Source organism: Macaca fascicularis, chromosome 12 (assembly GCF_037993035.2).
Source record: "Macaca fascicularis isolate 582-1 chromosome 12, T2T-MFA8v1.1".
In the NCBI taxonomy this organism is placed as follows: Eukaryota; Metazoa; Chordata; class Mammalia; order Primates; family Cercopithecidae; genus Macaca; species Macaca fascicularis.
This window is the reverse complement of record NC_088386.1, coordinates 41,683,427-41,695,750: the sequence shown is the minus strand read 5'-3', so window position 1 is coordinate 41,695,750 and position 12,324 is coordinate 41,683,427.

Here is a 12,324-nt window from a genome sequence, read left to right as displayed (position 1 = left end):
TAAGATGTGCCTTTCACCTTCTGCCATGATAGTGGGGCTACCCCAGCCACATGGAGCTGTGGGTCTGCTAAACCTCTTTTTCTTCAGAAATTACCCAGTCTTGGGTGTGTCTTTATCACGAGCATGAAAATGGACCAATACACTGCCTTCCTTCAAAATTTGAGTGATCGTCTAGCAAATTGTGAGAATAAAGTAGTTAAATAGGCACAGTTTCTGACCTCATTGGTCTGAATTTAATTGTTTAATTAGTAAAGTAATTATCCTAAAAAGTGAAAAGTACAGGTACTATAAGAAAGTAAAGCAAGTTGGCTAACCCAGACTTGATAACCAGGCCTGCCTGAGAAAGTGAAACATAAACCCAAATCCCCAAGAGTTCAAATAAAACTGCCTTTTTTTGTGTGTGAAATTCCTAGATCTAAGCAACTAAGTTCAGTAAAATGTTAAAATAGGCAGCATGTCCTTTAACATAGAGTTTCAGGAAAAAATTAGAATGGATAAACATTATAGCATACTTTACAAAACTTGTATACACTTTAAAAAAGTGACTTGACCTCTCTGAGGCTCAGTTGCCTCATCTGTAGTTGGTTTTAATCCAATGTCCCACATACATTTGCTGAAAGGATAAAACAAGATTGCCTTTGAAAGAGAAGAGAGTCTCAAGCACATAGCAAGATGTATAATTGTTTCTTTGTTGCTTTATTTTTTATAATTTATTATTCTTTCAGCCATTAAGGTCTGTGGTCTCAGGCAACAGTCATGCAAACTACTTTACTTAAACTACTGTAGGCATCAGAGTTACCACAACAGCAGCCCTGCTCCACAGCAAGTCCCCATGCGTGCCAACAATCCTGATCCTATTTATGACCAGCTTGTTTACTTTGTGTTAGCAAGGTTGTTATTTTTCACTCCTCTTTAAAGGACCAAGAAAAGAGAGTAGTAGAATAATAAATCTAAATCGAGGCTCAGCATGGTGGCACATGCTTATAATTCCTGCACTTTGAGAAGTCAAATCAGGAGGATTGCTTGAGGCCAGGAGTTTAACACCATCCTGAGCAACATACTGATACTCTTTAAAAAAAAAAAAAAAAAAGAAAGAAAGAAAGAAATAGAGAAGATCTGGAAGTGTAGGAATGAAAATAAAGCTGGTTTCTTTGGCTTTTCACAATGCCATAAGTCTCAGAACAGGCATCATTCCACAGCTTTCCACCCCAATTGAGGGTTTTGTTTGGGGGCCTTAAACCCTGGATAATGTACCATGGTTTAAGGCCTCCAAACAAAGCCCTAATCCATCCACTAGGATGGATCTTCTTCGAACAGGAGTTTAGGTTGTCCTATATTTTCTCAGGCCTACTCACTTCTATCCATCAGGGCACACTCAATGGTTCCTTTTCTTTATTTCCAAGTTCCTTCTTCTGCATTCTACTTGTGATATTCACCATGTTACCTTCACTCTCATTATCTGTCCAGTGCTTTACAATGATAGTGTTTGTTTTTTACAAGGTAGTAGTTCTCTAGTGACTGAATCTGTTAATATTTAAGTATAAATAGACTAAAAATTAGGTTTACTGAATATTTTAATACTAGATATCTGGTTAGTTTGTTCCTCCCAAATACAGCCAGAATCTAAGTTCAATAAAAATTGAATGATTTTCATCTCTATCTGCATTTATATTGGAATCAGCATCTGTTTTTTATCTATTAATATATATAACCTTTTAGTACTGATATTTTCCATTTTATCTTTTTATGTTCACTCATGTTATCTCTGGATAACAATGGGACATAAATATGATTTAAAAAAAGAAGTGTAAGAGCTCATATGTTTGTTCAAAATCACATAAGAGGATATATCAATGCCCAAGTTAGACTACATATTTGGGAAATATGTATAACTCCCTCCTATAGGGTATCACCTTGGTGTTATCCCCGTGCCAGCCCTCATTAATTCACACTATTTGAAATCACTTCTGTCAACAATCTAGGTTAAATTCTCTGGAATTTTTCTCATACAATATGCTAACATTTTTCAAAAACTCAGTATATTCAAACCATTAGATGAATGTTCAGCAAAAAATCTGCCAGTTGTATTCAAATTGTAAAAAAAAGTTTATAATAATAAAAGCTTATCAAAATAAATCATGATAACATAGTGATTATGAACAGTATTAATTATTAAATATCAGAAATGGGATTATTTAGTTTTCAATCCTTCAAAAACGTATCTACATCTGACCTTTTAATATCTTGGGCCAAGTGTCAGAGTCCACATTCATATTTTTTTCCGCTTAGTATTTTTATTCAATAAAACAACTTGAACTCATAATTATAACTCTGGTAGCTAATCTATTCAGTAAGGAAAAATATTTATTGCAAATCTTTTATTTGCTAAGAAACACATGATATAATTGAATATATGTGATACATAGAATGCATTAGACAAAATTCCCAACTCTAGAGGAACTTGCATGTTAAAATGGGAAGACAGGCAACAAATAATCAAACAAGTAATAATAATCAACAAATAATCAACTTAGAAGTTTGTATACAACAAATAAGTTGATTATTTAGTAGATTAGAAAATGATGTTAACAAAAGACCATGAGACCTGCAGAGGAAGAAGGGACAGCTTTTATTTCCATAAGAACAATGTATAGATTAGGGAGATCATCACTGAGTACAAATGAAAGTGGGCTTTCCAAAGAACAAAGGAGAAGCTTGGCTTAAGTAGAAAAAGCTCCTACCTCAAGTTCTTAATCAGGTCCATTTATTCAAATGAAGGATTCAATTTTGTTTAGCTTTGGTCAAGATAGTCAAGCTCTGATTGGGTGGCTTCCCAAACCCTAACCAGAAATCTGTGACAGATACTTTGTTCATACGACTGATTGGGGTGCTTTCTGGCTTCAGTTTTCCTTGGTTCCAGTTACAGGAATTGTTCTGGCTCAAAGGCATAAAGCAGTTTGTTTGTCAAGAGCTTCCTTTCCAAGAGCAAATAGTGTGTGACTACTTTTCTCTTACCCTGCCATGACCAGTTAGTTCTGCTATCTAAACTTGGGTATCTCAGCTATAAGGAGTTCCTGTTGTCTGGAGAGCTCAGGGCCTTATTTACAGTTGTAATTCACAGTGAAAAGTGCTATAAAGAAACAGAACAAGAAAGAAAGAAAGACAGACAGAAAGAAAGACAGAAAGAAAGACAGTCAGACAGAAAGAAAGAAAGAAAGGGAGAAAGAGAAAAGAGAGAGAGAAAGAAAGAAAGAAAAAGAAAGAAAGAAAGAAAGAAAGAAAGAAAGGAAGGAAGGAAGGAAGGAAGGAAGGAAGGAAGGAAGGAAGGAAGGAAAAGGAAGGAAGGAAGGAAAGGGAGAGAGAGAGAGAAAGAGAGAAAGAAAGAAAAGAAGGAAGGAAGGAGAAGGAAGGAAGGAAAGGAAGAGAGAGAGAGAAAGAAAGAGAGAAGGAAAGAGAGAAAGAAAGAGAACGAAGGAAGGAAAGAAGAAAGAAAAAGAAAGAAAGAAAGAGAAAGAAAGAAAGGAAGAAAGGAAGGGAGGGAAGAAAGGAAGGAAGAAAGAAAGAGAGAAAGAGGGAAAAGAGAAAGAAAGAAAGAAAGAAAGAAAGAAAGAAAGAAAGAAAGAAAGAAAGAAAGAAAGAAAGAAAGAAAGAAAGGAAGGAAAGAAAGAAGGAAGGAAGGAGAAGGAAGGAAGGAAGGAAGGAAGGAAAGGAAGAGAGAGAGAAAGAAAGAGAGAAAGAAGGAAGGAAAGAAGAAAAAGAAAGAAAGAAAGAAAGAAAGAAAGAAAAGAGAAAGAAAGAAAGGAAGGAAGGAAAGAAGGAAACAAGAAAGAAAGAAAAGAAAGAAATGAAGAAAGAAAGAGAAAGAGAAAGAAAGAAAGGAAGGAAGGAAGGAAGAAAGGAAGGAAGGAAGGAAGGAAAACGAAGGAAGGAAAGGGAGAGAGAGAGAAAGAAAGAGAGAAAGAAAGAAAGGAAGGAAGGAAGGAGAAGGAAGGAAAGGAAGAGAGAGAGAGAAAGAAAGAGAGAAGGAAAGAGAGAAAGAAAGAGAACGAAGGAAGGAAAGAAGAAAGAAAAAGAAAGAAAGAAAGAAAGAAAAAAAGAAAGAGAAAGAAAGAAAGGAAGGGAGGGAAGAAAGGAAGGAAGAAAGAAAGAGAGAAAGAGGGAAGAGAGAGAGAGAAAGAAAGAAAGAAAGAAAGAAAGAAAGAAAGAAAGAAAGAAAGAAAGAAAGAAAGGAAGGAAGGAAGGAAAGAAGGAAGGAAGGAAGGAAAGAAAGAAGGAAGGAAGGAAGGAGAAGGAAGGAAGGAAGGAAGGAAGGAAAGGAAGAGAGAGAGAAAGAAAGAGAGAAGGAAGGAAAGAAGAAAAAGAAAGAAAGAAAGAAAGAAAGAAAGAAAGAAAGAAAGAAAGAAAGAAAGAAAGAAAGAAAAGAGAAAGAAAGGAAGGAAGGAAAGAAGGAAACAAGAAAGAAAGAAAAGAAACCACATTGGAGATGTTTAGTAATCATATTCTGTTACTGGTACCAAGACTACTAGGGAAATGCCTTTGTACTTTAGGGAAGTACTTTTGGCATTTTATTATATAGACGGAAAAAACTGAGATGTAGCCCCTCTCCTGGAAGTGCTAATTTTGAAAAACTGCTCATGTGATGTACATGTACTAATTACTGCCTATTTTAATAAACACTCTTGAAAAATGCATGTTACCCTGTTGTTGCCTGCCCTATTCCCCTCATCTCCCCATCATTGGCACCCACTTGCTTTTAAAATTCACTTTATCTTGAATCATGTAAGACAAATATATTCTGATATAAGTATTTAATTCATGTTGCCTTGCATAATGGTCAGAGGCACATGAGTTTGTGAAGGTGGAAATAAACTATTTGTAAAGTGAAAAAAAAAAAAAAAAAGAAAGAAAGAAAAGAAAGAAATGAAGAAAGAAAGAGAAAGAGAAAGAAAGAAAGGAAGGAAGGAAGGAAGGAAGGAAGGAAGGATCGAAGTTTGCAGTGATGGAAGTGTTCAAGGTAGTTCTTACTAAGAAACTGAGATATAACAAATTCCTGAAAGAGGCGAGGGATTTAGGCAAGTGAGTATCTAGAGTAAGAGTGTTCCAGGGAAAGGGCATGGCTAGGGTAAAGGTTTAGTACCTGGCAATTCCAAAATACATTAATGAGGCCAGTGGGGCTGGATCTAAGTGAGAATGGAAAAAATAGTAAGAGACGAGTAGAATACACAGCAATTATATGGTGGCTCCATCAAATTTCTCTGAACATTTGAATGAAGCATGCACTTCACTCCAAAGACTGCTTTCCTTGCAGTAATAAATACTAGCTCAACAGCAGATCATTTGTATTTTCAAGGTTTGGTGATGGAAAAATACAATGACAAAAATTACAATTAACATGTAATTGATGTGAAAGTGCCTGTGTTGACAGAAACTGTGTCCTCTTAGCTGATTTTTTGTTTAGTTGAAATGAGCAGTACCATGCTTTTATTGTATGGACAGCTATTGAGAGCACTCAAAGCTAGAAGAAAGGCCAGGCACAGTGGCTCATGACTGTAATCCCAGCACTTTGGGAGACTGAGGTGGACAGACTATGAGGTCAAGAGATCGAGACCATCCTGGCCTACATGGTGAAACCCCATCTTTACTAAAAATACAAACAATTAACCAGGCGTGGTGGTGCAGGCCTGTAGTCCCAGCCACTTGGGAGGCTGAGGAAAAAGAATCGCTTGAAACCAGAAGGCAGAGGTTGCAGTGAGCCAAGATCACTCCACTGCACTCTAGCCTGAGCAACAGAGTTAGACTCTGTCTCAAAAATAAATAAATAAATAAATAAACAAACTAGAAGAAAACAGCAGAGAATGAACTCAATGTACTATTTATCTGCATTTACTACTAGAGAGCATCTCTTCCTACGCATTTTTCCTATCTGTGAGAAATAGTATTAGATGACGGTGGTGATTTTTTTAAAAAAAGATTATCATTTGTACCATAGTGTCCTTAGGAATACTGATAGCTCATGCTCAAATTCAAAAACATCCATACTATGTTCAGGAAGTAATAGTTTCACGCTATTCAAGATATTTATTTTGTTTATTTGAACATTCTTCTTAAAATCATAGAGAGGTGTTTTTTATTTTCTATCGTTTTCAGTTCCTTAAAAGGATATAAATTTATGTCGTCCCTGATGGACATTTTTCCCCTTAAAGCTAGCATATTTCAGGGTGAAAAATAAATATATTACCTGTCCAAAGAAGTATGTGTAATTTTACATGATTGTGCAATGGTGCATAATAAAAGAGTAGTACATGGTCTCGTTTTCTAAATTCTATTCAACATGAAATTTAAAAAGTTAGGTATATTGTTGAATGCTAGTTGATTTCTGCAAATAAGGTGGAGTAGGATTTTTTTTTTTTCAGGTACCAATTATTTAATTGACTTAACTGGCCCTTTCTTGTCATACATGTTAATGGTCCACACAACCTAACCCTGATGTGCTTTTTCAAAATCCATGTGCTAGCTAGGAAAATTGCCTTATTCTAAATAAAATATCTCTTTTCCTGTAGCATGATATTTAGGGATGAACAGACAGTACTCTTCTTCTTTAAGTTTCCATGTAAAGTGCACATTTCGTACCCTGAATCTCAGTATTTTCTTCCAACTGCAGTTTCTGAGAGAACACACCTATGATGGTAATACACCTTTGTACTGAATTTTGTTGAAATGATACATTATTTACCAAAAGGGTAATGTGAAAGAAAATGTTGTCAATGCCTCATTCTGTTTTATTTCCAAAAATAACTGTGTGAGTTGTAAATGGCTGACTAGAAGCATTTACTGTGCACCACTCTCACGGAGAGGAAACAAAGTGGTGGGTAAATATTGACTCTAGTCAATAGAAACTAGTTGGGATCCATCAGAAGCGTTAGGGGTCACATGGAAAACAGAGAATAACAAAGCTGGGAAGGCACCCACCCGCGATCACTGTGAAACGGGGAGAAGCTTTCTAACGTAGGATAAGAGTGAGAGGGTAAGATCCCCCGATCCACACTTCCTACAGGGACCTGTGCAATTCTGGGAATGAGAGAACCTCCTGAAACTTCCAACCACAGGCCTCCAGACTAATACAAAGAGCATGTATTCATGGAATTTCTTCAGAGGAACCACTCAAAACTATGGGAAGCCCTACAGGCTTTGGATCCCTGAGGACCCCAGCACCAGCTTCCATTACACCGATAGAGTCCACAGTCACGGTGGCAGAAGAAAGCAGACTGTTCCCAGTACTTCTCGCTAGAGAGGGGTGGGCTCCTGCTTCCAGCAGAGTGGCCCACCTTTTCCTGAACCCTGCTGGTGCGCATAGTTCTGTTTTCCCCTAGGAAACACCTGGACGTTGTACTGTACAAGCCGTGTGCCTGCTGCTTCTAGTCAGTAAAGACTTGTAAGATTGAGTGGCTCCCAAGCAAGGGAGGATTCCCCCATTCTCAGAACACTGAGAGGGGTGAGATACCCAGGTTTGTGAGCTGGTTGGGGAGAGCAGTGTGCCTCCCTTGGTAGGGCTAGTCTGTGAAGGGTGCAGCCTGCCTGCCAGTCATAACCTCTGCCTGAGGGAGTCTCATGCATGGTCTGGAATACCTAACATATGGAACACTGGTGTGGGACCAGGGATCAGATAGAGTGCCTCCAAGGCCCAGGAGAGGTCTTAGGGAGAGGTTTATCTATCTCCCCCCGCCAGTGTCCCACCCCCATTGACTCCAGAGCACTGCTGTGAACACGCTCAAACATGAAAGCACAGAATGGCTAAGAGCCTATCTATAGGCCATCACACTTAAGTGCTATTTCCTGGATCAGAACCCAAATTACAATACCAAAAGTATTTTGCTAGTACACAGTGCCTGTGAAACCTAAGGCAAAAACTCAGCCACAAAGAAAGATCCTAAACAGAGCCTTGACCCTCTGAAAGCACCCAGAAATAGAGCCAACACACTATACTCATCTTACATTACAGTTAAAGGAACAACAGTCCTGTCAGATGAGAAATAATCAGCACAAGAATTCTAGCTACTCAAAAAGCTGGGGTGTCCCCTGACTTCCAAGTAAACAAACTAGCCCCCCAGGAATTGTTTTTAACCAGACTGAAATGACAGACATAGAATTCAGAATCTGGATGGCAAGAAAGCTCATCAACTTCCAGGAGAAAGTTGAAATCCAATCCAAGGGGTCCAAGAAAAACAGTAAAAGGATCCAAGAGCTGAAAGATGAAATGGTCACTTTAAAAAAGAACCAAACTGAATTTTTGAAATTGAAGAATTCACTATAAGAATTTAAAATTACAGGCAGAAGCATTAACACAGACTAGATCAAGTTGAGGAAAGAATCGCAGCACAAAACCAGTTATTTAAATCAACTCAGACAAAAACAAAGCAAAATTTCAAAATAAAGTAGAATTTTAAAAATAAAACTTCTAAGAAACATGGAATTCTGTAGAGACCGAAATCTGTCACTCATTGGCATTCCTGAAAGAGAAGGAAAGAAAGTAAGCACCTTGGAAAACATGTTTGAGGATCTAGTCCATGAAAAATAATCCAATCTCGCTAGAGATGTAGACATGCAAATTCAAAAAATATAGACAACACCTGCAAGATTCTGCATGAGACAACATTCCTAAGGCACATCATCATCATATTTACCAAGGTCAACACAAAAGAAACAATTTGAAAGGCAGCTGGAAAGAAAGGTCAACAGACTTACATAAAAGTAGACTCCTGCATTTCCCCATATACAAAAATTAACTCAACATGGATTAAAAATTTAAATGTAAGACCTAAAACTATAAAAATCCTAGAAGAAAACCTAAGAAATACCCTTCTCAACAACAGCTTTGACAAAGAATTTATGGCTAATATCCCAAAGCAATTGCAACAGAAACAAAAATTGACAAGGAGACTGATATGGTTAGACTTTGTGTCCCCACCCACATCTCATCTTGAATTTTAATTCCCATAATCTCCATAATTTCCACTTGTCAATGGAGAGACCAGGTGGAGGTAATTGGATCATGGGGGCAGTTTCCCCCATGCCGTTCTCGTGATGGTGAGTGAGTTCTCATGGGATCTGATGATTTTATAAGTGTTTGGTAGTTCCTCCTGCATTCATTCTTCTTCCTGTCATCTTGTGAAAAAGGTGCCTTGCTTCCCCTAACCTTCTGCCATGATTGTAAGCTTTCTGAGACCTTTTAACTGTAAGTCAATTAAACCTCTTTTCTCTATAAATTAACCAGTCTTGGGCAGTTCTTTAAAGCAGTGTGAGAAGGGACTAATACAGGGACTTAATCAAACTAAAGAGCTTTTGCGCAAAAAAATCATAAATGGAGTACACACATTGCCCAAAGAATTGGAGAAAATATTTACAAATATCCAAAATCTACAAGGAACTTAAAGCAATCAACAAGTAAAAAACAATCCAGTTAAAAAACGGGCAAATGTCATGAACAAACACTTCTCAAAAGAAGATGTACCAATGGCCAACAAATCAAAAAACTGCTCAACATCACTAATCATCAGAGAAATGCCAATCAAAACCACAATGAAACGCCATCTTATACCAGACAGATGGTGATTATTAAAAAGGCAAAGAACAACAGATGCTATCGAGGATATAGAGAAAAAGGAGTACTTAAATACTGTTGGTCAGAATGCAAATTAGTTGAGTCACTGTAGAAGGCAGTTTGAAGATTTCTCAAAGAACTTGAAACAAACTTCCATTTGACACAGCAATCTCATTACTGGATACATAGCCAAAGGAAAATAAATCACTTTACCAAAGACACATGCACTCTTATGTTCATTGCAGGGTTGTTCACAATAGTAAAGACATAGAATCAACCTAGGTGCCCATCAGTGGTCGATTGGATAAAGGAAATGTGGTATATATACATCATGGAATACTACACAACCATAAAAGTAATAAAACCTTGTCCTTTGCAGCACAGCTGGACACAGCTGGAGTCCATTATCCTAAGCAAATTAGTACAGAAACAAATACCACATGTTCTCACTTACAAGTGGGAGCTAAACATTAAATATGAATAAACATAAAGATGGAAGCAATAAACACTGGGGACTACTAGACAGGGGAGGAGAGGAGGGAGGAATTAGCTAAAAACTACCCATTCCATACTATGCTCACTGCCTGGGTGATGGGACTACCTGTACCCCAAACCTCAGCATCATGCAATATACCCATATTACACATCTGCAAATGTACCCCTGAATCTTAAATAAAAGAAAATAAATAAATGTAATTTTAACTTTGTTGCTAGTTTATGAGAGGTCACTATGCTCTGTAAAACAAACAAAAACAAAACATAAAAGCAAGGAACGCTTTCTGCCCATGTTCCTTACAGAAAAGCAGACAAAGTTTCATAAGAGACAAAACTCTGAGTATTAAAGGTTGGTGGACTGGTGGTGCAGTAAAATCTGATTTTTTTCAGTAGACATTATCATACTTTCCATCTTCAGTTTTCCATTCCAGGTTCTTGGGAAATTCATCATGCTTGCAAGAGTTAGTTGTCCTAGCATCATACAAATTTCTATTGTTTGTTAACCCTAGTGTCCTATGCATAATCTGCTTACTTCTGTTTACTATTTCCTCCCCACTGCTAGGTCTCAGTTAACCATATTGAATCATTTATCCATTTTGCTTAACTGGTGATGTCAAGTAGCACAATAATAACAAAAAGCAAAAGTCAACAAATATAACAACAATATAAAGATGACCTGAAAAAAATCAGTTAAAAGAAGGTGAACACTATTTCCTAAATGTTGGTTGGAAGCACAACTGTGACCCAACATTACAACCCTTAAGAATATAAATATCATTAAGAACTACTGAAATTTCTGCAGAAAACATATTTAATTCCACGTTTGTGATGTTACCTTCAAATCACTGATTTTAAAAAATTTTCAATAAAGTTTAGCATCACTTGATAGGCCACTGGAAATTATCCATAGTAAATACCACAAATTTTGAGACACAAGTTCTGTGCCTTTTTTGAACAACATCTTTCCGCATTATTGTATAATAGCCTATATTTTTCTTGCTGGTGTTGTGAACTCAGTTGAAATGTCTGTATTTTCTTCTCTTTTCTGATTACTAAAATTCATCATAAACTTCAAGGCTCAGTTCAAATGACATTTTGTCCATGACTTTCTCTTAATCCCAGCTGTAAGAATAAACCTTACCTTGTATGTTTTCTTATAGCAAATAGTTGGCATTTCTCTTATAACACTTACCACATTCTACATTGTTTGCTTATTTTCACCTTTAGGGTAAGAAAAATCAATTTTTCAAAGTGTTACAGTTAATTACTTGTAGAGAAGGACTAGGCCCCAGATTTTTTAACTCTTGGTCCAGAATTCTATCTACTGCATTATACAGAACTGCTTCCTAAATATCCATCAAATCCAGCAAATATTCCATTTTTATTAATCTTATTTCTTAAAAATTTGTTTACATCTTTATATCTTTTCTGTTTCTTGGTCCCCTCAGATAGTAGTTTACTAACAGAAGGGACAGTGCTTATTAGTTATTTTGTGAAAACCTTAACAAATTTTAAGTCCCCAGGTAATGAAGTGAGTCTAAATCATCATACGGAAGAGGAGGAGAAAAGAGAGGTAGAGGAAAGAATTGAAGGATGAAATGGGGAGAAGTGAATGAGATAGTAACCATAGGGTAAATGCTAATGTATTTCTTATTAATGTATCTCTTATTAATAAAAAACACATTTCAAGGATAGAGATTCCATACCTGTGGACTTTTGTCATGGGGTAGGGAGAGGAGGGTTATTAACAAACCCACAGAGCAAAAAGTATTTGATGCACAACTGGGAATCATCATTAGATGGAATTAGTTTCCTAATCACATAAGTGGGAATGAGGGAAAAAATACTTGGCAATGAGGACAGTGTTAGTAAATAGTTCTCAAGTGACTGAGTGAAATGGCTGCTTCCAATCAAAATCTGAATGTCACTCAAACCAGCATCTTACAGAACAGTAGCTTGTGTTCCCCATACAGTGCTTTTGTTATCCCCTCTCAAATTCAAGTTGTGTTTTCCTGATTATTCTAAATATGAAACTCAGAATTTGTCTCCCTTACAACCATGATTGCATTTGTTTTGTTTAGGTTTATTTTTTCACTTGTGTTTCTCCACTAGCTTTCAAGCTCTGTAATGTAAGTTTCTAATTAGTTTCGAAGTGGCCAGAGGGTAAGGCAGTTGCTTGATTCTTCACACATGGCACTGTTAACTCCTAAAAGCTGGTTGAAAATCTAGCA